Below are 23,130 nucleotides of genomic sequence, written 5' to 3' on the forward strand. Positions count from 1 at the left end.
CTGCAGCTCTAGTGGCGGGCCACACCCCCCCTGTGTTGAGCAGACCCCAGCAGCTCACTGCTGACTTCTCTCTGGGTTCTTGTCTCATGAATCCCAAAACTGAAATCCACAGACAAGGATGAGTGACTGTTTCTTCAAGTGTGAATAGAAACAGACCACCCCACATGACGAGAGGGGATCCAGGCTCGTCACTTGAGTGTGCTGGTCTAGGGGTTTCTATGGTGCTTGGATCAACACTGTTGGCCCAAATCTATGCCAGTCAGGGTTTGGAAAAGGAGCAGTGATTCTGGTCAGCCCCACAATCCCGTTATTCTGTCCTACCTCGGTTTCTGCTTGTGGGAAGCAGGAGGTTGAGGTCAGGAGTTGCAGGTGCTCGGGGTTCTGGGTTGTGGTGCTGTGAGGAGCAGGCATCTGCCCCAGACCCCGGTGGCACTTCACCTGTGGGACAGGTGAGCCCCCACCTCCCAGCTTGACTCTGCCCTGGATGGCTGCTCCTCGGGCCCACACTGGCTTGGCGGGCTCCATACGGCCAGGTCCCTTGCTCACCACCCCGCTGCCCCTCAGCGGCTCCACCAGGGCTTCTGGGCAGGGTTGGGGGGAGTCAGGTCATCACTACCTGTGTGACCTCTGCCATTTTCCTCTCTACCTGCTTGCTGTAGCCACCTCGTCCAGCTTGTAGATGTCGCTTGGATGTGTCCAGGCCAGTGAGGTGCTATTCCAGGGCTCCTGACCTTCCTCTGTTCTGTCGGAATGTCACCTTACTCTAGAGGGCTCCCTAGAGGATTGATTGTGGCCACCTCCTCAGAGGCTTTCCATCCCCTTACCCTGGTGACACCGACACCGTGCACAGTTAGAGGACTTTTGCCTCCTCCCTGGCAGGAAGGGGGGCTCTCGTTTTTAGTATGCTAATGGGTGGTGTGTCTTCTCGTGTTTTTAAGGTCATTCTAGGGAGGGTGTCCTCTAAGGTTGTGCTTCTCTTTAGGAAAAGTGGACATTGAAAGATTTAAAATGCAAGTGAAGTAAGGGAGTTGTTGATGTTTAGGATTGACGATTGCGAGTCTCTTACATCGGTGACTTCACCTAGAATATTTCAGATGTCATGAAATTTACAAAAAAAGACCTTGCACATAGGTCAAAATCAACTCTATGTTGTGAGGGGTAGTAGTTTTTTTATTGCAATGTAGTCTTATCATTGGGCATGCTTCCATTAAGATAATTATGTATTCATCTAGAAGCAGGAATTATGCTATTATTAATAATTCAGGAGAGTTTTCAATTAAGCTTTGACAACATTATTGTCTTTTGGTCCGATCTGACTCCTTGTTACATCAATAGTAACATCAAATTATTTTTTTTCAGTGAAGATAAAATTAAACCCCAGATAAACAGAATCCAAAAATCATTGGTCTTTAACCAATCTGGCTTCCTTTGAGCATCTCTTAGAAGACAGAGACATATTAAGGATTTTACATTTTATATGTTTTCCTGGACATATCCTGAGATTTGTGTTCCTTTGCCTCTGTGTTCCTTGATCACATCTCCTGCAGCTCCCAGTACCTGAGAGATTGATTCCAAACATAACCGTGTGCCACCTGAAAATTCTTTATCATCAAAGAAAGAGGTAGTATGTTCATTATGTGGAAACATGGAATTTTAATGCATTTCCTCAGGGTCTCAGTGGTAGCCACAGAAAGGCTCCTTTCATTGGGTGGGGGCTTTAATGGATCTGTGCTATCCCAGCTAACTCTCAGATTCTCCAATCACCCCAACCCACTCCAGTCAAAAAGCTCGAACCACTGATAGTTTCTAGTTAACCTTTAATGAATCTGAAATCTGGTTCAAAGTACCCCGTTCAGGTTAGAGGGTCTAATAATAGTTTAGTGCATGTGCTTTTGTCAGAAGAATTACAAAGTATGGTGTTTGTAGACATGAGAAGGAGTCTTTTTAGTTTGCTACAGCAAGAGTTGACACATCTGCGTTTCAGTGACAATGGTGTGACTCTGCAGGTCTCCATCAGCCTGGAGGTACTTTTGTTACTTGGCATGCTTCTGTGTGTCTGAGTGTGTGTGTGTGTGTGTGTGTGTGTGCAGAACGACACAGACAGTGTTGCTCTTGTTGATTTCACGATTCTTTTGGGCTAGGGAATGGGTTTCCCTCTCGTGCACTTCCCACAGACCAGGGTCACTCTTGATCCTTCCCATTCACCCCTAAGCGTTTTAGAAGACATTTTCCCACCTCAGACACTAATTATTAAAGCCGCCTGATTTGCCAGACAAACACAACTCAGTTGTGGTGTTTGAGCAACAGATCAATGAGCAAATATTGATGCGACGCACATGCCGCAGAAACCCGGCACCATCTGGGGCTGGGCGGGCGCGTGACGCACACGGGGAGCCGGGAGCGCCTCCGCCTTCCAACGGCGCAAATGATGGAGGGAAAGCAGAAACACCTGAGCAGCTTTCTCAGGGCAGTGGGGCCTCGTGCATTCATTCATGACTCATCCTGCTACCGGTCACAAAGCGTGCCCAGGACCAGGGTGGCCGAAGCGTGTGACATTCTGGCCCTTCCCGAGCTTGGGGACCAGGGCCTGCTGTCTTGGACAGGAAGTTAGTGAGCTGGGGCAGCTGCTCCAGAGTCGAGGGGCGATGAGGGCATGACGCAGGGCACCTGTAGGCCACTGTCGGAAGGTCTGCCCCTGACTTCTGTAGGAAGGGTAGTCTTCGTTGGCAGTGACTGGTAGATTGGCCTGTGGAACCCCAAAACGTAGGGGTGCAAGGGGGAGGGGTGGGGCATGGTTGGGGAGAGGACTTGTGTTGAACCTGAGTGTTCGGTGTGTTTCCAACTCTGTGTCCTGTGTCTCCTCTTGAGGTGGTGTGCCGTCCTTAGAACCTGCTGTTGACCTTGCGGTCTGTGGTTCTCGTGTTAGTTTGACCTTATAACTTACCAACTGCATAAAGTGACCTGACCGCTTTGAGCCTCCACTTAGCATCTATAGACACAAGATACTAGGAATCCGAGCCCCCTGCAGCAGCTGCCATGTGAGGGTTCACGTGCGGGAACTCGAGTGAAATGAAAGGATTTTGAGGTTGCAAACGTTCCGAGGATGGGCGCTGTTGTTAGAATTAGCGGTGGTGGTGGAGGAAGCCTGGTCCTCAGCATCTCTCCCAGCATGCTTTTCTGGTTTGTTTTTGGTGGTGGTGGGAATTGAACCCAGGGCCTTATGCATGCAAAGCCAGCACTCTACCACCTGAGCTCTATCCCAGCCCTCACTTTCCCATTTTTGAAGATAACCGTGGCTGCCTCCGAGTAGACATTCCAGTGTGTGGTCTGAATGATCGTCCGATGGCAACACGAGGGTCCCGTCTCCCATCTTTTGATATTGGTTGTTGATAAAGGAAATGAACAGGTCCACTCATAACTCTAGGACTCTGATCGGGCTTGGACTTCACGTTCATGATTGTAGAGATTTGTAATTGCGGGTCAGGGGCGAGGTTTACTTCTTTCTCTGAGTAAGATTTCCAAGCTGTCAAGGAGAGAAGGAGCTGGTTCTCTAGTAGCCTTCTGTCCACCTGTAGGAACATGGCTGGACCGTCAGCTTGCCCAAACTGACTCTGGTGTGTGTTTCCTTCACTGCCACCACTCCGGCTCCCAGAGCAGTGCCTGGTTCATTCCAGGCGCACCTTGGATTTTCCTTAAATCAATGGCCCTGCCAGGGACCTGTTGTGCTGGGGGCACTTGGAAATGTTGGGAAGGTCAAGTCAGGGTCTGCAACCTTCAGGACCTCACAGGCCAGCAGGGAAGAAGGAAAGTAACAGAAAACGAGGGTCGTGGGACAGGTGCTGACTGCAGGAGCTACGGGGGTTAGGAGGGTGGCAGCTAGGTGACCCCACAAAGGCAGTAGTAGAGTTAAGTCCAAATATGCTCTTGAGGTCTCCGGAGCAGGGGCGGTGGGAGTGCGAGCCCCCTCTGCAGACAGCAAGAGGGTCCACTGCAGGGAATTTGGAAACAATAATATTGACCAAATAAGTCAGTTTTCTTTTGTTGTCACACACAGGGAACCCTGCTGAAGAGAGGGTGTGCCGAGTCTTCCCCAGGGGCTCCCAAGTCCGCCCGCCTCACCCTCTGGGCGCCCGTACCTTCTCTGGGTGACATTTGTTCCAGTGACATACTTGGACTTCAGAGACCGCAGCCTTCTGAAAGCACAGCCTTCAGGCTGGGTAAGATAATTTCATAGATGCGTTTTATAAAACAACAACAGCAGCAAAGCCTTAACTCTGGATACGGGCGTCATTAAAGACCACCGTAGGATGAAAAGAAAACGTGTCTTCTGTCACTCTCAGAAGTTTAGAAAGGCTCTTCTTTTCTCCTTCTTTCAAAGAGAGATGATCTTTTAAGACATCTTCTCCATCTTAAAAAGGTAGGCTTTCTTGGGTCAACGTCTTGTGCCATCACACTTGTGTTATCAAAGAGTGACCTTTCGTTTGTTGAAAAATAATATTTCTCAAAAATGGATATTGGATTCCATGTTCCTTGTAATGCTCCATTTCAATCTACCAGTGTGTTACGGTGATAGTCGGTTCATTTTTCCATCTAGACTTAAAAGAAATTATCCCCTCTCTCGTAGCAGCCAACTTCCCAAATTCACAACACTACTCGGTAATCACCCTTCTTTCTTTCTTTGGTGAAATTTCATCTTTTTTACATTGTGCAAAAAAATATATATATTTTGGATGTTGTCCATATTACAGGTTTGTAAGGAATTGCTACCTCAGTATTTTTGAGGTATTTTAAATAAGATGGGAAATTAGTCTCAATACCTAAGTCAAACACACACAAAAAATCCATTTAAAGAAGATCTGAGTGAATCGACATGGAGACCCGTGGGATAGTACAGAAGACAGACAGAGCCACATACCTACAGTCATCGGACCCTTGACAAAGGTGCCCAAAACACACATTGGAGAAAAGACAACCTTTTAAACAAACGGTGCTGGGAGGACTGGATATCCATATGTAGAAGAATGAAACTAGACCCCTGTCTGTCACCCTGCACAAGAGTCAGATCAAAACGGATGAAAGACTTAGGAATTTAGGCCAGAAACCTTGTAACTGCTGGAAAAGAACCTAGGGTCAGCACTTCATCATATAAGTGCAGGCATTGACTTCCTCGGCAAGACCCCTAAAGCTCAAGAAATAAAACCAGGAATCAATAAAGTGGGATGCCATCACATTAAAAAGCTTTGAGCAACAAAGAGAGGAAAGAGAGAGCCTATGGAATGGGAAAACAAATCCTTGCCAGCTACTTCTCTGATGGGGGATTAATATCCAGAACATATAAAAAAAAACCACAAAAACTCAATGCTAAAAACAAAACAAACAAAAAACCCAATCAATAAATGAGTAAAAAAAAAAAAAAAACTAAACAAATTTCTCAAAAGAAGAAGCACAAATGGCCAACAGATATATGAAAAAATGTTCAGTATCTCTAGGAATCAGAGATATGCAAACCAAAACTACACTGAGATTTCATGTCACTTCAGTTCGATTGGCAATTATCAAGAATACAAAATAAATAAATAGGTGTTGGTGAGGAGGTGGAGAAAAAGGTGTACTCGTTCATTGTTGGCCGGGCTGAAAATTAATCCAACCACTTTGGAAAGCAGTGTGAAGGTTCTTCCAAAAACTAGAAACAGACCCACCATATGACTAGCTATCTTTCCTCTTCGGTATTTATGCAAAAGGACTAAAACCAGCATACTGTAGGGACACAGTCACTAGAATGTTTACAGCACCTCAGTTCACAATAGCTAAGAACATGGAGCCAGTCAGATGCCTGTCAACAGAGGAATGGAGCAAGAACATGTGGCACATTCACACAGTGGAGTTTTACTCAGCCACAAAGAAAGAAATAATGGCATTTGCCGATAAATGGATGGAAATGGAGAAAATCATGCTAAGTGAAATAAGCCAGACTCAGAAAATCAAGTCAAATGTTTTCCATCATATGTGGAAGCTAGAGAAAATAGAGGAAAGATGGCGGAGGGGATCAGATAGCATAAAGATAAGAGAAGATAAGAGAGTAGGAGGAGAAGGAGAGGAAGGGAGGGAGGGAAAGGGGAGGAAAGGTGGAATGAATCCAACAGAGTCCTGTCATATACACACCTAAATGTACCCAGAGAGATTCCACCTTTGTGCATATGTAGAAGGTGCCAATGAAAAATAAATGAATAAAGGAGTGAAAGGAAGGTCAGTGGAGTAGAGGAGGGGATAATGGGGTGGGGGAGTAGGAATAGAAATCAAATTCCTTGCATGGATGCTTTTGTCATTGGGAACCCAAATACTATGTATGATTATAATGCTGTAATAAAAAATGAAGGCCAGCTGTGAGTTCCCTAGGATAAGTGTCCATTCCTTGGAGCAGTGACTTACCCAGTGGTACCCAGTGCTGTGTGCTCCACACCCACTGGAGTAGTTGAGTTACCCTGCAGGGTCTACAACATTGATTTTTGCAGAGCGCATCCTAGCAGCCTATTAGCATTCCATTATGCTGGGCAGAGAATTAATAGGAGAGCATCCCTGAAGTCAGAGATCATGTCCTGTTCAAAAAAGGATGAAGTACAAAGGAAGAGGTAGGGCCAGCCTCGGGTGTGTCACCTACAGAGGGTGCTGGTGAAGCAGCCTGTTATTTTAAGGAAATAACAGGATAAAAGTGGACTGTTGTGTAACTTGCTGTTCAGGGACATGGTGGGGTGAATTTAATCTACAGCTAGGTGAACATACTCTTCACCAAAATTCAGCTGACTGGAATGATCACGCTTTCCGAGTTTCCTCTAATTTCTTGTGTTAGGGTTTCAAGTATTTAGTTCAATTAGTAGGCGGACATGTAGGAAAATTGGAATATTCTAATTTCATTTAATGCTTTTGTACTGGGGTGAGATATGGCAGGGATCTGAGAAGTAACGCTGTGAAGCTTTTCAACTGCTTTAGATCTTCCCTGGAGCCCCTGATGAACCTTATCTGGCCTTGGAGTGAGGGTGACAGTTAAGTAGTTGGGGGAATTTTCTCACTGAATCTGGAAGAGTGCTGGGAAAAGTGGTTTTGAACACAAGGGTTTGGTTATATTAAGATCAAATTTAATAATTCTTTTTGAAATTTACTACATGTCATATATTGCACTCGGCTTTGAGAGATGTATGGTAAGTAAAATAGACTCCCCATCTTCATGGACAACTCTAGAGAACCTGTCTCCAGAGATCTAGAACAGATAACAAAAACAACCCTGAGAATGTGTGAAATGAATTTAAAGTACTGTAACTCCACTACTTATTTAGTCATGATTAGCCATTGTTTTGGTGGAAATTGAGGAAGACTCTGTTTCTTAAGAACATGATAAGGAAGGAGTGGTCAGACAGTAGGATTACCAGGAGAAAATGGTGTCCAGAAAGTGGAGGGAAGAGATTGTGTCCTGAAGGCCAGGGTGGGTCAGTCTGCATCACCTACCACAGAAGCCAAGTGTAGATAAGCTCACCAAACCCAGGAAGGGAACAGGGAGGTGACTGTGACCTTTGGGAGAGCTGTTAGGAGGGTTGGGTGGGGGAATCCTGCTTGCAGGAATGGTGAGGTCATCTAGGAGGAAGAGCAGGCTCTGTAAGACAAGCTGAGATGTGGCACCCTTCACTCATCCGTGAGGGTGCCATCTTGCAAAGACATTGAGTCTCTCTGGACCTCCGCCTGCTCGTCTGTAAAGTAAGCAGTGATGCTAGTACCTGTTATTTCAGGGGATCCAATGGGTGCCATATGAGGCAAGTGACTCTTGCCAATTAGCTCCTGAGGATTCAGAGGTAGTTTAGAAGAGAAAGCAACTAATTCCAGTTTGTGGGCTAAATATATGTCTTTTTAATTTATTTTTTTTATTATGATTAACAAACATATAACATAAAACTTACCATTTTCATTCTTTTCAAGTGTGTAATTGAGTAGTGTTGAGAATATTCCCATCCTTGTGCACCCAATCTCCAGAGCCTTACATCTTGCAAAACTCATGAAACAACTCATTGTTCCCCTCCCCACAGCCCCTAGAACTGACATTTCTTCTATTCCTGTGAGTTTGGAGTCACACAATGTTGTTCCATTTGTGACTGGCTGATTTCGCTTAGCGTCATACCTTCAGGATTCCTCTGTGCTGTGACAGATGCCAGAATCCACCCCCCTGCCTGTCTTTAAGGCTGAATAATAACCTATTGTACATGTCACGCTGCATCCATTCATCTGATGATGGGCATTTGGGTTGCTTCAATGCATAGGCTCTTATCACCATTATTTTGTGAATGTTGCTCTATGAACAAGGGTGTACAGATATATATATATATATATATATATATAGATATATATATAGATATATATATATATATATTTTTTTTTTAAGCAAGTGATGAGTTCACTCTTGGGCTGTGGGTCAGGGCCAGTGGGAGAAGGGATCTTACAAAGGAGGTGGCTTGGCCTTCAGGAGAGACCCAGAAGGGAAAAGGTTTCTCCCTCTGGAACATAGAAACAGGATTCAGGGGAGCGCTGTGCTTGCTGCGATGCTTTGGGTGGAGTCGAAGGCCCCTGGGTTCCCTTTACCCTGGGAGGGTTGTTGGAGGGTCTCGGCGTGTCCTGTTGGGCTGTGGCTTTTTCTTACTGTGCAGCTGATGTTTTCTTGTGTCCTCAGGAGCAATGCTAATGAGGCTGAGGGAAGGTAAGAGGTGAGAGCAGGTGAGGGAAGTCCTGCTGTGAGCTGCCTGCACAGCTTTGCGTCCCCTGGCTGTTGGGGTCCACCCCCACTGTGCCTGCTCACCTCCTGGTGGTCTCTGTTCTCTGCCTTATTTAATTCTCACTCCTTTTCACAATAAGGAGTGATACCAGAAAAAGAGCGGAAATTGTCTTCACTCACCTTTAAAAAACGTGTCTGTGTCCAGCCCTGGAGGGGAGGAGCTGAACTCCCTGCCAGCTGCTCACGACCAGCTGAGTCCCAGGACTTTCTCAGACCACAGGGAGCGTGTGCCCCCAAGAACAGTGAGGTCAAAATGTCTTCTTCGGCTTCCTCCAGGAGGAAAGGGCAGGTGGTCTTCAGGTTCCTTTATGCTTGATGTGGCACAGGTGGTTGGGATCGTCATTTCTAGGTAAAAAGGAAGAATTAAAGGTGGGAATTGGCCACTTGGACCACCTACCAACTTGGTGCTAGTTCTATGGCCCCCTCCGTCAGTTAGTTTTCCAGAGCAGGCCTCCTGCCACTTCCCTGGTTACCTTGCCGATGTCTCATCTCTGCTCCTTGGAACTTCTGTTTTACCTGGTTCCTGGGGTGCTTTAAACCTAGCGTTTATGCATAAAAAGTGGCCACCTGCTACATCCTGGGAAGGAAGCTGAGCAGTGTCGCTCCGGATTCCTCTGAAACTCGGTCTCATCAGATTCTGCATCCCATTCTCTGAAAAAAAAAAAAAAAAAATTGGGAATTCCCAGGTTGAAGCTGAATTTCTTTGCATGAGAATCAGGGGAACTTTGGGGAGCCAGCCTGACCACTGGACACAGAGGCATCATCTTCAGGACCTCACTTAGGCTGTGGAATTGGGCAGGATTCTGCTGATCTATCGCTCAGATCCTCTCATTCTGATACTCGAAGGTGAAAAGCTATTTGGACATGCAGTGATGGAGGCCTCTGCCCACCTTATCTTCTAGTTCTGATGGAATGTTGCTCTACTTTACAAGAGGCCACTATTTTAATGTTTTTGTAGGCTTCTAAATGTTGGTGTGAAACCTAAACGGGTTGAATTTTTTTCCAGACTAATACTCGTGAGGAACAAGTGGCCCTGGTGATGAAGCCCGGCCCTGGGGTCCATAGACCAGGGTTTCCCCTTGTGTGCTTCGAGATCCACATGGCAAGACTTTCCCTCGATGTTAATGTTTTGGGTAGAAGAGCTTTTACAAAGATAGTTCCTGCCTTTACTTAGAGGACTTTTGTTCTAATTTCTGAAATTTGATGAAAAAATTTGATGGAATCACTTTCACGCTGTGTTTACCTGAGTGGGAGAGCAGATTATCAAAACGTAAATGTTCGGCTCTCAGCCACGATCAGAAGCCAAGTCCTGACATTTTCTACTTCAAAGTGGAGTGAAATATGGCCTGTCCTGGTTGGGTTCCTGGATTGATTTGTTTCCTCACCCCTCCCCTGCTGTGGTCCACCCTGGTGGAAAGCTCTTCTCCCTAATTGGAAAGTTCCCTCTACTCTCCCCCCTGCTGCGATTTACCTGTTCAGCTGACCCTGCCCGGAGACGTTGGCCACTGGATCCCTACAAGAAACGACTTCACGTGAAGGGGTTTAACGGCTGGGAATTTGTTTTGGGTGTGGGGGTACCGGGGATTGAACTCAAGAGCACTCGACCACTGAGCCACATCCCAGCCCTATGTTGTATTTTATTCAGACACAGGGTCTCACAGATTTGCCTAGTGCCTTGCCGTTGCTGAGGCCGGCTTTGAACTTGGGATCCCCCTGCCTTGACCTCCTGAGCCAATAGGATCACAGGCCTGTGCCACTGTGCCCAGAAATAGCTAGGAATTTTATCCAGGGGATTTGACCACCTAAGTCATGCAGCAGTGGTGGGGATTTGGGTGGTGATTAGCAGCCCACACAGTCTTGGTGCTCCTGAAATCTTGTGGGTATCTGCTTAGTGCGACAAATTCACAGCTTTGGACACACTTCCATACTTTCCATGTAGCAAGACTATTTGTAAAAATACAGAGTTTTCTATTTCTTAACTTTAGAGACTTTCATTAAGTATTAGAGCTGGAAAGAACCAATATTAGTCACACGTGTTCTTTTAAGAGTTGGTGTAGATGGTATCCCTTGCAGTCTGTGGACTCAGAGAAGGTGACAGAAGTTCCTGGGGTGGCCCGGTGACGTGGAATGGGCTATTTATTGTCTGAGAATGTCACTGATTTGGTAGAGATGTGTTTTTGTGCTCAGGTTGTTTATGTAGCTGGTGTTCATCTGGGGCTGTGTTCCGTTTGTTAATTGTGAAGGTTGTTGAGCATTTGTTTAGTACCAACAAAGATATTTGTAGAAATCCAGCATTCCAGCCTTAGTAGGGACAAGATATTTGGTATAAAAGATGTTTCCAGACATTAATCCAAGATACATAAAAGAAGGGCAAAGTGTCTCTGGGAGGGAAAATTTCAAATTAATGGATCAATTTTTTAAGTTTATTATTCTGTTTTGGCAGAATACTAGTGTATTTCTGAATATAAATGAAGTAAAGTTGTAATTAAGACGTTTGCAACATGCGGTGGAAGATATAAAATTTTAGTTTGCCAATTGATAATAAAACGAGAACAACTTGAGAAGACTTTGATGACAGTCGTTTAGACCTTCCTGTTCTTGCTGCACGAAGAGGACCAGGCCAAGGCATTTTTGAATAAGTACACAAAGTTTTATTTAATCTATTATTATGCCGGAAGAGGGTACTAGAACTTTTCCTAGTCGTGTTTCTGCCCTTCAGTAACTTAGGGGCTTGGTTTGGATTTCATCACCATCTAAAGGGATTTCGATTTTCATCACAAAACTGTGGAAGACAAGAGCTTCATTGGGCTTAAACTTCAGAATTGGCTGGAGTTACCTGAAGCGCCTGCTGATGGGGTGGCCGTTGTGAACATTGATTGAAACATGTTAGGAGCAGGGCCAATTTTCATAAGAAGAGAGGGTGCGGAAAAGGGTTATTTGAATGACTAGAAAATGGTATTTCCTTTTTGACTTTTGCTTCATCCAGGACTTCAACGCCTTCTCCCAGCTGGTCAGGTTCTTTGAATGTGGCATTTAAGTCTTGAATTGTTGTCGGTCAGCAAATGGACAACAGCAAATGTTCAGCCATCTTTCTGGTGTCAAGCCCAGCAAACTGGCAAATTCCACGAACACGCCAAATGCATGAATAAGTTCGCATGAGCCCAGTAGGCAGAAAGGGAACAGCAGCTGCCGGCCGTGTCCTGAAGGACAGAAATGCCCCTCATCTTCTGATCTGTTCTTGCCCCCCGACTGGGAAATGCTAGCTGTGAGATTTATAAATTCAGGGCTCTGGAATAACACGGAGTCTCTTTGAACTTCTTTAGCGGCTTGTTATACAAAAGGACAAAGATACAGAGACATGTTTAGGCTTCCCTGCCTGGCTCTCGAGTCATTAACATTTTTGGTCGGTGGTGGGCGAAACCTGTGTATATTCTACTGACACAAAACACTCACCAGTAACCCACAATGATTTTCGGCTGAAAGCTCACACTGATACCTTGAAGGCAAGGCTAGCACTGGGCCGTTTTTCAGTCTGAGCTTCACGAAACCTAAACAATACCCTTAGGGCCATGTAAAAAGTCTCCTCTCTGCTCCCACACACCACCAACCCTTCTCATTCCTCCCCCAAACTTTATCATCTGGGTGTTAGAAATACGGTTTTATGCTCTGGAAGATGGTGATTTTCTGGTTGAGTGTCTGTGGTTTATTGTTTGGTGCCGAAGTGGACCCAGCCTCTGTATAGCAGCCAAGTGGCAGGTAGGAGGGCCTCGTGACCTAGTCGTCCTTTAACTGCTCTGGAGCAAAAAGAGTTGGTGAACCACTCTGTCTATAAATCTTCGGTGCTTCCATTGTGTCGGGAGAACATTTCCAGGGACATTTTATTTAGACAGAAAAATGAAACCCGAATCTCAAGCCACCATTTATAGAACCCACAAGCTCTATCTAGGCTGTCATTTTGGCTGCAGGCTGGGAGCCCCCTTTCTGGTGCCTTCTGTGTGGTGGGCGCACGGTGTCTGAGGGCTGCGTTTTAAGAGCAGGACAGAGTCAAGGAGGTGACTTACTGACGTTTTGCTGACTGCACTCTTGCCCTCCTGTGCCTTTATGGATCTTGCTGTTTTAATGATGCTCAGTTCCTCTTGGCCCTGCTTGGGGCAAGCCTCACAGTTCCAGGACAGTTCCGCGCATACATAATGGCTCAGTAAACATGTCTGCCACGGCGCTGGCTGCTCTCTGTCAGCTGTAGTCCTATTTTTTGACTGTGTGTATGAATCAGAGTGCACTTAACAAGCGAGCTGACTAACTGCCGTTAAATGAGGCGTCCTTATTTTGGTTTATGTCCTGCCCCAATTTTAAACTTTTAAGTTGAGATCTAGCACTTAACTACCACTTTTAACTCTCTGCCTTTTAATTTTGAATACCAAATATGGTAGAGTTATTCAGGTGGCCAAGTACACTTTTTCTGACCTTGACTGTGGTTGACTGCTATTACATTAAAAGAAAAGAAAAAAAAAAAAAAAGCATGTATTTGCTGTTTTAGGGAGCATAAGCCCTTGAGATTTCCCAAGGATCATTTTTAAAGTCGGACAAGCAGCTGCCTGACATCTCCATTTTTAGCTAAAAGGCGTCTTCCCTCTGTCGGCTTGTGAGTGCATCAGGGGTGCCGTGCAGGGGTAGGTGGCCACGGGTTAATCTGTGGACACTCCGTATCTGACAGACACTGGCATCTGTGGTTCATGTTGCATTGTTCTTTAGGTCTAGAAATGACATTCTCCCAACCCCAACGAGAGTCAGGGGGAGGGTTTACCCAGAAGGCCTCCTTCCATTTGATCGGTTTTAAAGCTGGAGGTGAAATAAAAATGTGATTAAAAATGTAGATAGAGCAACCACAAAGTCATTCCTGCCCCTGGTAGGGTCGAAGTGACCCCATGCACTCGGGTTTCCTGGAGGAGTGGCCATCGAGGTTATCTCCGTGCGTTTTAGTGTGGATGCTTTTTATGAGCCGGCCTGGGCTTTGTCTGTGTGAGCATCCCATCCAGGCTAAAGTGTGGTCAGTAGTGTTCCCACAGCACATCCCCCAGGTCCACGGAGATGCTTTTGTTTTAATATAAGGATGACACAGTCTGAGTGAGAGAGTCTCGTGCTGAAAGTTGAGCAGACCACAGCTCATTCCCATGCAGTCAGAGAGCTTTTGGCCTTACCACGGAGGACGGGCAATCTTATTAGAAAGCCCTTTAAAATCAATAAGATAAATAAATAAATAATGCAAACTTAAAAGGGTGGTCGCATTGAGTTCATTCTTTTACAGAAAAAAAAATCTATTTTCACTTACCTTACTCTATTTAAATGTGCCACGCTGGTTCTTATTTAGAGGAGACTTCTGGCTCTCTATCCTATGTATATATGCACAGCTGTCAAAAATACTTGTTGTTCTTTGTCTTGCAAATCCCTGCCCTTGGCCAGCTCAGAGGCTGATCTTTGGGGCAACCATCTCGCTGAAGGCAGAGTAGAACCTTCTGTCCGTCTGGCCTGATCCTCGCTCAGACAGCATCATTTCTTCCCCCAGTGTGTGAGTTTTCGTCCCAAAAGTTTGAATGATGTAAAACACACGTCATGGAGTCAAATGTAAAAAGTTAAGTCTCGCGGTGTAAAGGTTGACAAGAGCCTGCAGGAGGGGTTTCCTATCATCTGGTCTTGTTCTGTTGGCATGTGCCTGGCAGGAGCAGGGTGGGGCGCTTGCTTGCCTCTATAGCTAGAGATCTATGCTTATGGTCACTGAACCGGTGCTTCTGCGACAGGTTCTCCCAAGGCCAGTGGAAGCGGTGGCATCCTGTACTGCATGGGACAATCCATACCGACTTGTACCATTCACACCAACCTGGAAGCAATTTGCATTCTTTTGTAATTGGAGTAAAAGAAGGCTCTTTGATGATTGAAAACCCCCTTTTCCTCTTTCTGTTCCAGATGTAGTGAATGGGCGCATCGTCTTAGAAGATAGGGTAACCTCAAATATTTTTTTCTCCAGTGTTGATGGCATGTTTTAATTCCTTCCTGCTTCTCTGTAAAGTTAGATGAGCTCTTGATTATAGTTAGGTAGCATCTTAAAACATATGGTGGGTCATGTGTCTACCCTCAAGAGTTTGAGAGGATGGTCAGCCAGCTCAACCATAGGACCAATGGTCCTAACTAAAGTCATGCCCGAGTGGGTGAATACGACGTCGATGTTTAGCTTTAGAAAAGCTTAGAAATTGTACTGAGTCCTGGAGTCTGTTTGGAAAGCTTTGCTCTATAAAATCTGCCTTTAACATGGCTGATGACCCTTAATTAGAATGACACACTTGCTGGAGTGATGGCTGTCAGGGAAGAGCCAGCCCTGGTTTGCCTCAGTTTGTTAATTTTCGTGTATCCAGATGCCCTTCTTTTGGCATGGTCCTTCTCAGTACCTGTCGTCTCTGCTCTTTGCAGGTGTGAATCATGGTGATGTGTGCAGGATGGTGATTTACTGCCTTGGAGGGCATGCCTGGGTATGATTAAGGGATATAAGTGCACCACTCCAAGATTTACTTCCTTCCTGTTCCAGCAGGGTTACCTGAGGGAGTGAGTAATGGGATAATTTATAACACCACAAGCCTTCGTCAAGAGCCCACTAGTCAAAACAGGAAGATAAAACTTGGGTTTCAAATGGGAGAACACAACTCTTGATACTGTCTGGACATACCTCTCAATTGCAAGCAGAAGAGTCTTCTGAATTTCCCTTTTTATTTTCTCCAGGAGATGTCTGTTGACAGGTTAGTGTCTCCATCCTGGTCAAAGCCGGGGACACTGTGATGGTGTTTACAGCTCTCCTCCTGCTTTTTGTTTCTTGAGGTTCTTGGGTTGTTGGAAAACTTAGTGGCCTAATTATTGAACCAGAATTCTTTTTATAAAGTCAAAGAATTATTGTCATTTGGGGTGTGATGACAAATTCAGCAACGTGTTTTGAGGGATGGAGTGTACTTGCCATACTGGCCTCTGTTTCTTGGACTCCTTCATTTACACAAACTTCAGTTTTGAGTTGATGCAATTGGGGGGATGGATAAAGAGTTTGTTTTTGGGCTGGGGTGCAGCTCGGGAATAGAGTATGTGCTTAGCATACACAAGACCCTGGGTTTGGTCCCTAGCACCTCTCCCACCCTTACAAAACACTCTAGACTTTCTTTCCTGTGTATTTAGGCGGAAGATATTTAGCAGGCCTTGGCGAGGGCAAGATCTGGGGATTCTTTTCATAATGCAGAACCACTCTAGGAGAGTTGCGTAGGGCATTTGAAAATGTTCAGGTGGTTTGTTTCATTACCAGTGGCTCTAGATACAGGCTTCTGTGCTTTTTCTTTTCTTTTTTTTTTACTTTGAAAAAATTCCGTATCTGGCATCTAGAAACAAAAATTATCCCACGGTTAAAAGGACATCACCACTTTGGAGCTGCTCATTATTTGGAGGTTTCGTTCATGGCACAGTGTCACGGGAGGGTCTTCTGACTCGTGGTGTTGAGAACATTAGATTCATGCACATGGACTGCCACAAGCGATATTTTTAATGCTAAAAGTATTAATTTCACCTTTCACTTTGGAATGCCTTAGCAGTCGGCAGTCAACTTCTTCTATTAGAGGTTGTAAAGATAAAATGGGAACAGGTCCAAGCGCTTCCTTTCTCCCATCTGCCCTAGGTGACTAAAGCAGTTCCATAAATAACCAGTGCCCTTTTGAACTGACCTTCAGGTTCACGAGATGTAAATATCCACGGCCTTGACATTTATTTATTTATTTATTTATTTTGGTATGCCGTTTGGGAGGCAGGATATCTCTGGATAACAGAAAGCAGGTGGATGGGTGGGTAGACAGCCCCGGGCTCTCCCTGAGCCCATCATCCCAAGGGAGGCTGGCCAGAGCCCCAATTCAAGGAGAAAATGTCTCATGGGCAAAGTTCAAGTCCTTACGATGTATTTATAGCCAACTCTTTCAGGATTGGATGCTGTTAGTCGGGCCTTTGTAATAAGATGTAGGGCAAATAATAGGTGAGGCTCCCTCCCTTTTGCAGACATATGCTCTACCACTGAGCTATGCCCACTCCCTCTCCCTTTTGAAATTAAGGATCCTGTACTACTTCCGGGAAGCAGAGTTCTCAAGTTCAGACTCTACGCTGACCGCTTACTAGCAATGTGATCTTTGGCAAATTATTTTACCTCTCTGCCTCAATTTCCTCAACTGGAAATGAGGATGATAATAAGTTATCTTTGATGGCCTTTTCTTTTTTGTTTTTCAGGAATTAAATAAGAGCTATCCAGTTGTGGTGAGCCTCTGAGTAGAGATTTCTTGCACGTATACCTGACAAGCTGTGCCCCTGAGAATGATCTCCAAAGCTGGTAAGAAACCTACAGCTTAAGAAAATCTTCTGTTCGGAGGTTCACACTCTTGGAGTGGATGTTCAGCTACATGAAAATCATGTTTCTGAATTAAAAAAAAAAAAAGAAAGCAACAAAATAGCACTGATTTTGCAAAAATGGTTTAACAATTTTATTTCACTACTGGTTGTAATTTTTCTGGTTTTATGTGTGTGCTAGAGAAGGGAATATTACTGTGTTCACTTCATTGTATTGTCAAGCGTTATTGGTAGTCCTAATTTATATATCCGTGGTGCTACAGAACTACCCCCTGCAGAGATGATTATAGCACTTGAGGGGGTGGAATCGCTGCACTCTGTTTTGGGTGCTTTTCTCACTAAGAGGCATGGGCACCAGGAGATGGTACTTGCCCATCTGTCTGTCGAAGCATTTGTATGTATATTACCTGAACACTTAGGCACACCACCGAGAGAGGGGATTGAAGACCGACCGAGGGGGAAAGGGAAAATTTGAAAATAAATTAACATGATGGAAATAACAAGAGTCTCCTCGCGAGGAATACCCAAACTATTCTTGAAAGCAGACTTAATAGCCAGTAGCAAACCCATTCACTATTGTTTTTTAGAAACAGAATCCAGTCCACACAGTTGAGACTGAAGTGCGCATCTGGAAGGTTTCCAGGGAAGTCCAGCAACACCCACTTGCAGGTCTCAAATTCAAGGGGGAGGAATCCATTTTAGAGAGTGGCTTCTTGCATTGATTGTGAGCTGTCAATGTTGGACGGGTGGATCCTGAGACATTAACTGATTAAATTCCTCCAGGCTGGGCCGTCACGCTGTGGCCCCCTCTGCTCTGAGCTTCCTTCCCAGTTTGTGAGTCGACACAGGAGACTTCGCAGAGAGGAGTGGAAAAGCCAAGCAGCCTGCTTTGGCATCAGTGTGGTCTTCCCTAACGAGAACCTGGGGAAAGAAGCTGGGTTCCATTGAAATATTATTTATTGATTACTTGTGTTTTATAGCATCTAATAAATTGTCCATTCCCTTAAAAACACCCTGTCTGCCCAATTTGCCTTTTCCAATCACAAAAGATACAAAAATACCCGGCCTGACGCCATGGGATGATGTCGGGTCCCTTTTCACGTCGCCGGGCATGTCACCGGGCTCCTCGCCAGCTCTGTCCCCATGTGCTTGTGAGCACTCACACTTTTCAGTTCCACTAGGGGTTGAGAGGTGGGTTCTCCCACCTGCAGTTGCCTTGATCTTTTTTCCAAAGGTGGGCCCTGCACCCACACGGCTGTGCTTCTCAGAGCTCACACCGGGTGCTGGGAGTGGGGTCAGCCCTTCTGGAGTCTGTGTTTTGCTCTGTATCTGAATCCCTGTGGGTTAATGACCTTGTGAGAATTTGGGTGGTCAAGGTCTTCAGGGCGTAGCTTCATTTTATGGGTGCAGAAACTTAGACCCAGAAAAGCAGAGAGATGTGCTCGATATCATTCAGCTAACAAAGGCAGGGCAATGCATCCACGCCTTGGAACTGTAGCTTCCCCTCTCAGGCACACTGATAGAGATATCCTGTAGAGAACTGGGGTGCACTGCAATTAGTGGGTTACAGTAGGTTGATGGATAGATGAAAGAAAGAAGAAAGTAAAGTTAGAACAAGGCATCCAGGCTTGGGATGGGGCTTGTTTGAGGTTGTATTAGAGAGATACCCTTTGGTCAGGAAGCAGGAATATTCTTTCTCTGATATAAGAGAAACGGAAGAGATTAAAAGCATGACAAAGATCAGATCCTTTTTAGTGGCTGTTTACTTTCTATTGAAACCAGGGAACAATGAATATTTATGCATCGTCAGGTAATTTAGGGTAATGGAGTGTGGACAATTTTTGATTGTACCTTCGTGTCTCCTGTGGTCTGTGCTACCTTTTGTTTTGCTAAAAATGGGCTAAAAGACAAAGCAAGTAAAGCACTTTGCAGATCTGATAACCTCAGAGATCTCGGGAGAAACCTCTGGCTGGCGTCCCAGGGTGAGATCACACCGTCTGGTATGAGCTGGATTTATGCTGGGGTGTCAACCAAAACCCAAGACATGCTGTCGCGATTCCTGAGCAGCCCTTGAGTGGGGGGAAAGAGCAGCCCTGGGTCAGCTGGAGGCTTCCTGTTGCTGTGCAGAAGCACAGCCCGCCCATCCACGGCACATGCATCTTTTCCAGTTGGCGGTTTTAAATTCAAGGGGAAAGATGACTTTTCATGGTTACGGTATTAGGTATTAGGGGTCGGGCCTTATCTCTGCTCATTCATACTTTTGAATCCAGACATGTTTGAACCTGTCTGCAGGTCTGGTGTTTTATGTTCCACAAGTTTCTTTTTATGACTGCCCAAGGACCTTTGGAAAGACCTCATTTTTATGGGATGACATAGTTGGACAGGAGATATGCAAAAGGTAAGTAGCCATCGCTTTTTCCTATAGCATCGAAACAAAAAGTGCCAGGGCTGAAGTCCCAGCTGCTCAGGAGGCTGAGGTGGGAGGATCACTTGAAGCCAGGAGTTCAAGACCAGCCTGGGCAATGTAGCCAGATGTATCTCAATGAAACAAAAGAAAAACAATGAAAAAATCCATGCATGTGCATGCAGACACATATGCATGTATATATGTATATGTCAATTGTATGTGTATGGAATTACGTTCATGATAACAATTAGTGTTTATTGAGTGCTTACTGTGTGCTATGGATTGCTCTAAGAGCCTTCCCAGTCTTACAGCGTCTCTGTGGAGTTCATACTGTTAGCCCATTTACTAGACAAGGAACCGAGGAACAGAGAAGTAAAAAGAGCCGCGTACAGTCTCAGAGAGCTCACAACGGGATTAGAAGGTTCATACTCCATGCACTGACCTGAAAAGCCAATGCCACTAGCAACCTGCATCTGTGAATGTCACACCTCCTAGTGCTTGCCTGAAGGGGTCCCCGGTCAAATGGAGCAGTGCCGACATAAACCAGGCTTTAATAGGTGTTAAGGCGGAGATAGATCCAGGGCAGCAGTTAGACAACACCCTGGATGACTTTCCAGGTCAACTCCTCCTGGAATCATGTTGGAAACCCAAGAAGACTGCAGTGTATTAAGAATAAAAGCAAAAAGCTCAAGAGAACTGACTCACAGAGGAGGTGTGGCATGTGGAGTCTGAAGGTGACGTCATCAGTACTGCCTCGGGTGGGGTTGGTGGCAGCAGGAGAAGGCAGCCCAGGCAACTGAGGAGGGTTCCATCTTGGTGTCTTGGCAGCTGATTGAACACCTTGGGGGTTAGCAGCTGGGACGTGCGTTCTCAGTGGCAGATGTCACTGGATGGACCCAGGTCGGAGGAGAGGCACTGGCAGAGGCCATGCAATGGCTGAGAAGCTGGCTTATGAGCTTGTGTGTCCTCTCCCGGGGAGTCTGTGGCATTCACTCATGGTGGTGGAGAAGGAGCCTGCTCACTGTTAGGGACACAGAAGACGCCTAGCAACCTAATTTTGTACTTACGTTTGGCATGTTTTTGTGGGGACATGAATTTCACGAAGTGTCCTTTAGCAGATGCGTGTTCTGGCCTCAACCCTCCTCTTTGTAAAATGGGGCTGGTCAATAGACTTTACCTCGTTGGGCCCTTCTGACGTTTCAGTAGGCTAATGGAAATGAAGAGCTACCAGTAGTTCCTGTAGCCATCCGCTCAGGGCCAGCTCTGAGCATACTGATGAAGAAGAAATAACTGTCTTTGGTGATTGAGGTTAAGTCATTTCAGGCATACGCCACTCTGCTAGAATCCTTGTGCCTGGCTGGAGAAATTAGATGGACCCAGCTGCAGACGTGATTCTTGATGTCTAACTCCTGTCCACTGCACTTGTCCAGCTCCAGGGTCCCCCATACTAGCTGTTTGTGTCCCCGTTCTCTGGGGACAACCTAGAGATCCAGGTTAAGCCCTATTCTGTCTTTATGCACCTGCAGAAGCCACCATCATCGGTTCAGGACCCCTCGATCTGCCTGTCCCCTCTGCAGTGTCCCTCCTATTGCTGCCCGGACCCTCCTTCTGTTGCCCACTGCATTGCCATGTCACCTTCTCCATATCTCCGGGATGTCGGTTTACCTGTGTATTTTGTTACTGGGTTGTAAATTTTTTAGACATTTTTTACAAATTTTCCTATCTCAGATTCTCTATAGCTGGGTGTATTGAATGAGCACTTTTCTAACTCTGCTGTAAGCTCTCTGAGATGGTCTGTACCCGCTTTTCTGAACCTCAGTTTGCTGGCCTGTGCAATAGGTTACTTAATGTGCAGATAATGCTGTGAGTGGCGCACAGTAGCCCCTCACTAGATGTTGCTGTGAGGAACCTGACCTTCAGGTACGCACATCAGTGCCAGCTAGCTATTTTGGTCATGTGAAGATAACAGCAGTAGTGACTTACAGGCTTCCTTCTTCCTGAGCCCTGACCTCCCTTATCTGTGAACATACTCTTCTTCCACTTCTCTCAGACAGCTTCCCTGGGGCCATTTACCTCCCACTAAAAAGCAAATGTGTCCAGTCTCCAGGGCTGGATATTGATTCCATCTAGTCCAGAGAGAATATGCTAATCACCTTGGCTAAGTGCTTTTTGGTCAAAGGTGTAAAAGCCCGATTCCATTTGGGGGAAAAAAAAAAAAGTTGAAATTTCTGTCTTAAAATTTGTGATTGTGGAATTTACCTCTCGACAGGCAATCGTATCTCAAATTTAACGATAAACCATTTGCGGTGGACTGAGCATGAATTTTTCATGGCCTGTTTGGTTGAAAGAAGTACAGCAAGGTCTAGATTTTTGTAGCATGGTATTTAATTTTGTTACATTCAATTTGATTGCCAAGAAAATCCTGCGAAATCCTTTTTCCTGGTATTTCAGTGGCTTGTTTCTGGTTCGTGTTTAAAGATATCCATTTTCAAGAAGCAAAGATTGTTGTAAAGAACCGTACTTAAGATTGTCAGCTGCCTCAGTTTCTTCGTGAGTGAGTATGACCCTGGCCACCTGCACACAGCTCTGGAGTGTTTGCAGGATTGGCTCTGAGTCTGTAAAGTGCTTTGAATTTCTTGGATGAAAGGTCCCTGTAAGCACAGGTCTTAAGGAGGTATTATTCCTGGGCTTTCTTGACTGCTGCACAGCCTGTTTGGCAAGATCGCTAATGCACTTCTGGGTTTAGAGTTGTAAAGAGGTACATTCAGAAGCCTCAGGCCTCATCTTGTGAGGTTCCTGGGGTCTATGCTGCTGCTTGCTCGCCTCTAGCGTGGATTCCGTCCACCGCACAGGATCTGCAAGTGTGCACACGCAGGGCGACTGTTTAGACAGCCATCTCCTGCTCTGGGCTGCCGTGGTATTGGGGAACAGCACAGATGCTAGGCAGAGGGTGGACCCTGAGTTGCCGTGGTATTGGGGAACAGCACAGATGCTAGGCAGAGGGTGGACCCTGGCCTCCCGTCTGGGAGCCTCCATAGTTGCTATAATTATGCCCCCGGGGGAGAACGTGCAACACTTTGTACATGGTCACATTGAGGGAGGGATTTGCCTCCTCACTGATACCTACATTGTGAAGAACTGGACTTGGGTTCTGGGTCTTCTGGTCCTCAGTCAAGTCAGCTGGCCACCCTGAGCCTTTCTTGGTCTTCCTCCCAGGCCACTGTGCAGCTAAGGTCTGTATGGCCCAGGGAATGTAATGGATACCCAAGTACTCTATATTAAAATATTTGGAAGTTATTAATCAAACTAAAGAACTTCCCAAGAAACCATGCTCAGAAGTTCTACACTGACAACCACCTTTTTAAGGAACGCGAAGGCCAAATTTGAATTTTGGGTTTTCAGCCTCTCAGAGCCTGGCTGGGGGATGTGGGGAGAGACCCCATCCACCCCAGGGTGGAGACAGTGCCTGGGGGCGGGTGCCTTCTCAGGCCTGATGAGC

At 45.8% G+C, this 23,130-nt stretch overlaps 1 long non-coding RNA gene across 1 annotated transcript in view; it reads left to right on the forward strand.

Moving 5' to 3' along the window:
* Positions 1-17,200, forward strand: part of LOC139706287 (uncharacterized) — a 174,914-nt gene extending 157,714 nt beyond the window's left edge. The window contains exons 3-4 of the long non-coding RNA XR_011707896.1: positions 4,055-4,217; positions 17,108-17,200. This is a non-coding gene — a long non-coding RNA (uncharacterized lncRNA). The remainder of the gene's footprint in view (positions 1-4,054; positions 4,218-17,107) is intronic.
* Positions 17,201-23,130: the final 5,930 nt, after the last annotated feature.

Source organism: Marmota flaviventris, chromosome 6, assembly GCF_047511675.1.
Source record: "Marmota flaviventris isolate mMarFla1 chromosome 6, mMarFla1.hap1, whole genome shotgun sequence".
NCBI classification, from domain to species: domain Eukaryota; kingdom Metazoa; phylum Chordata; class Mammalia; order Rodentia; family Sciuridae; genus Marmota; species Marmota flaviventris.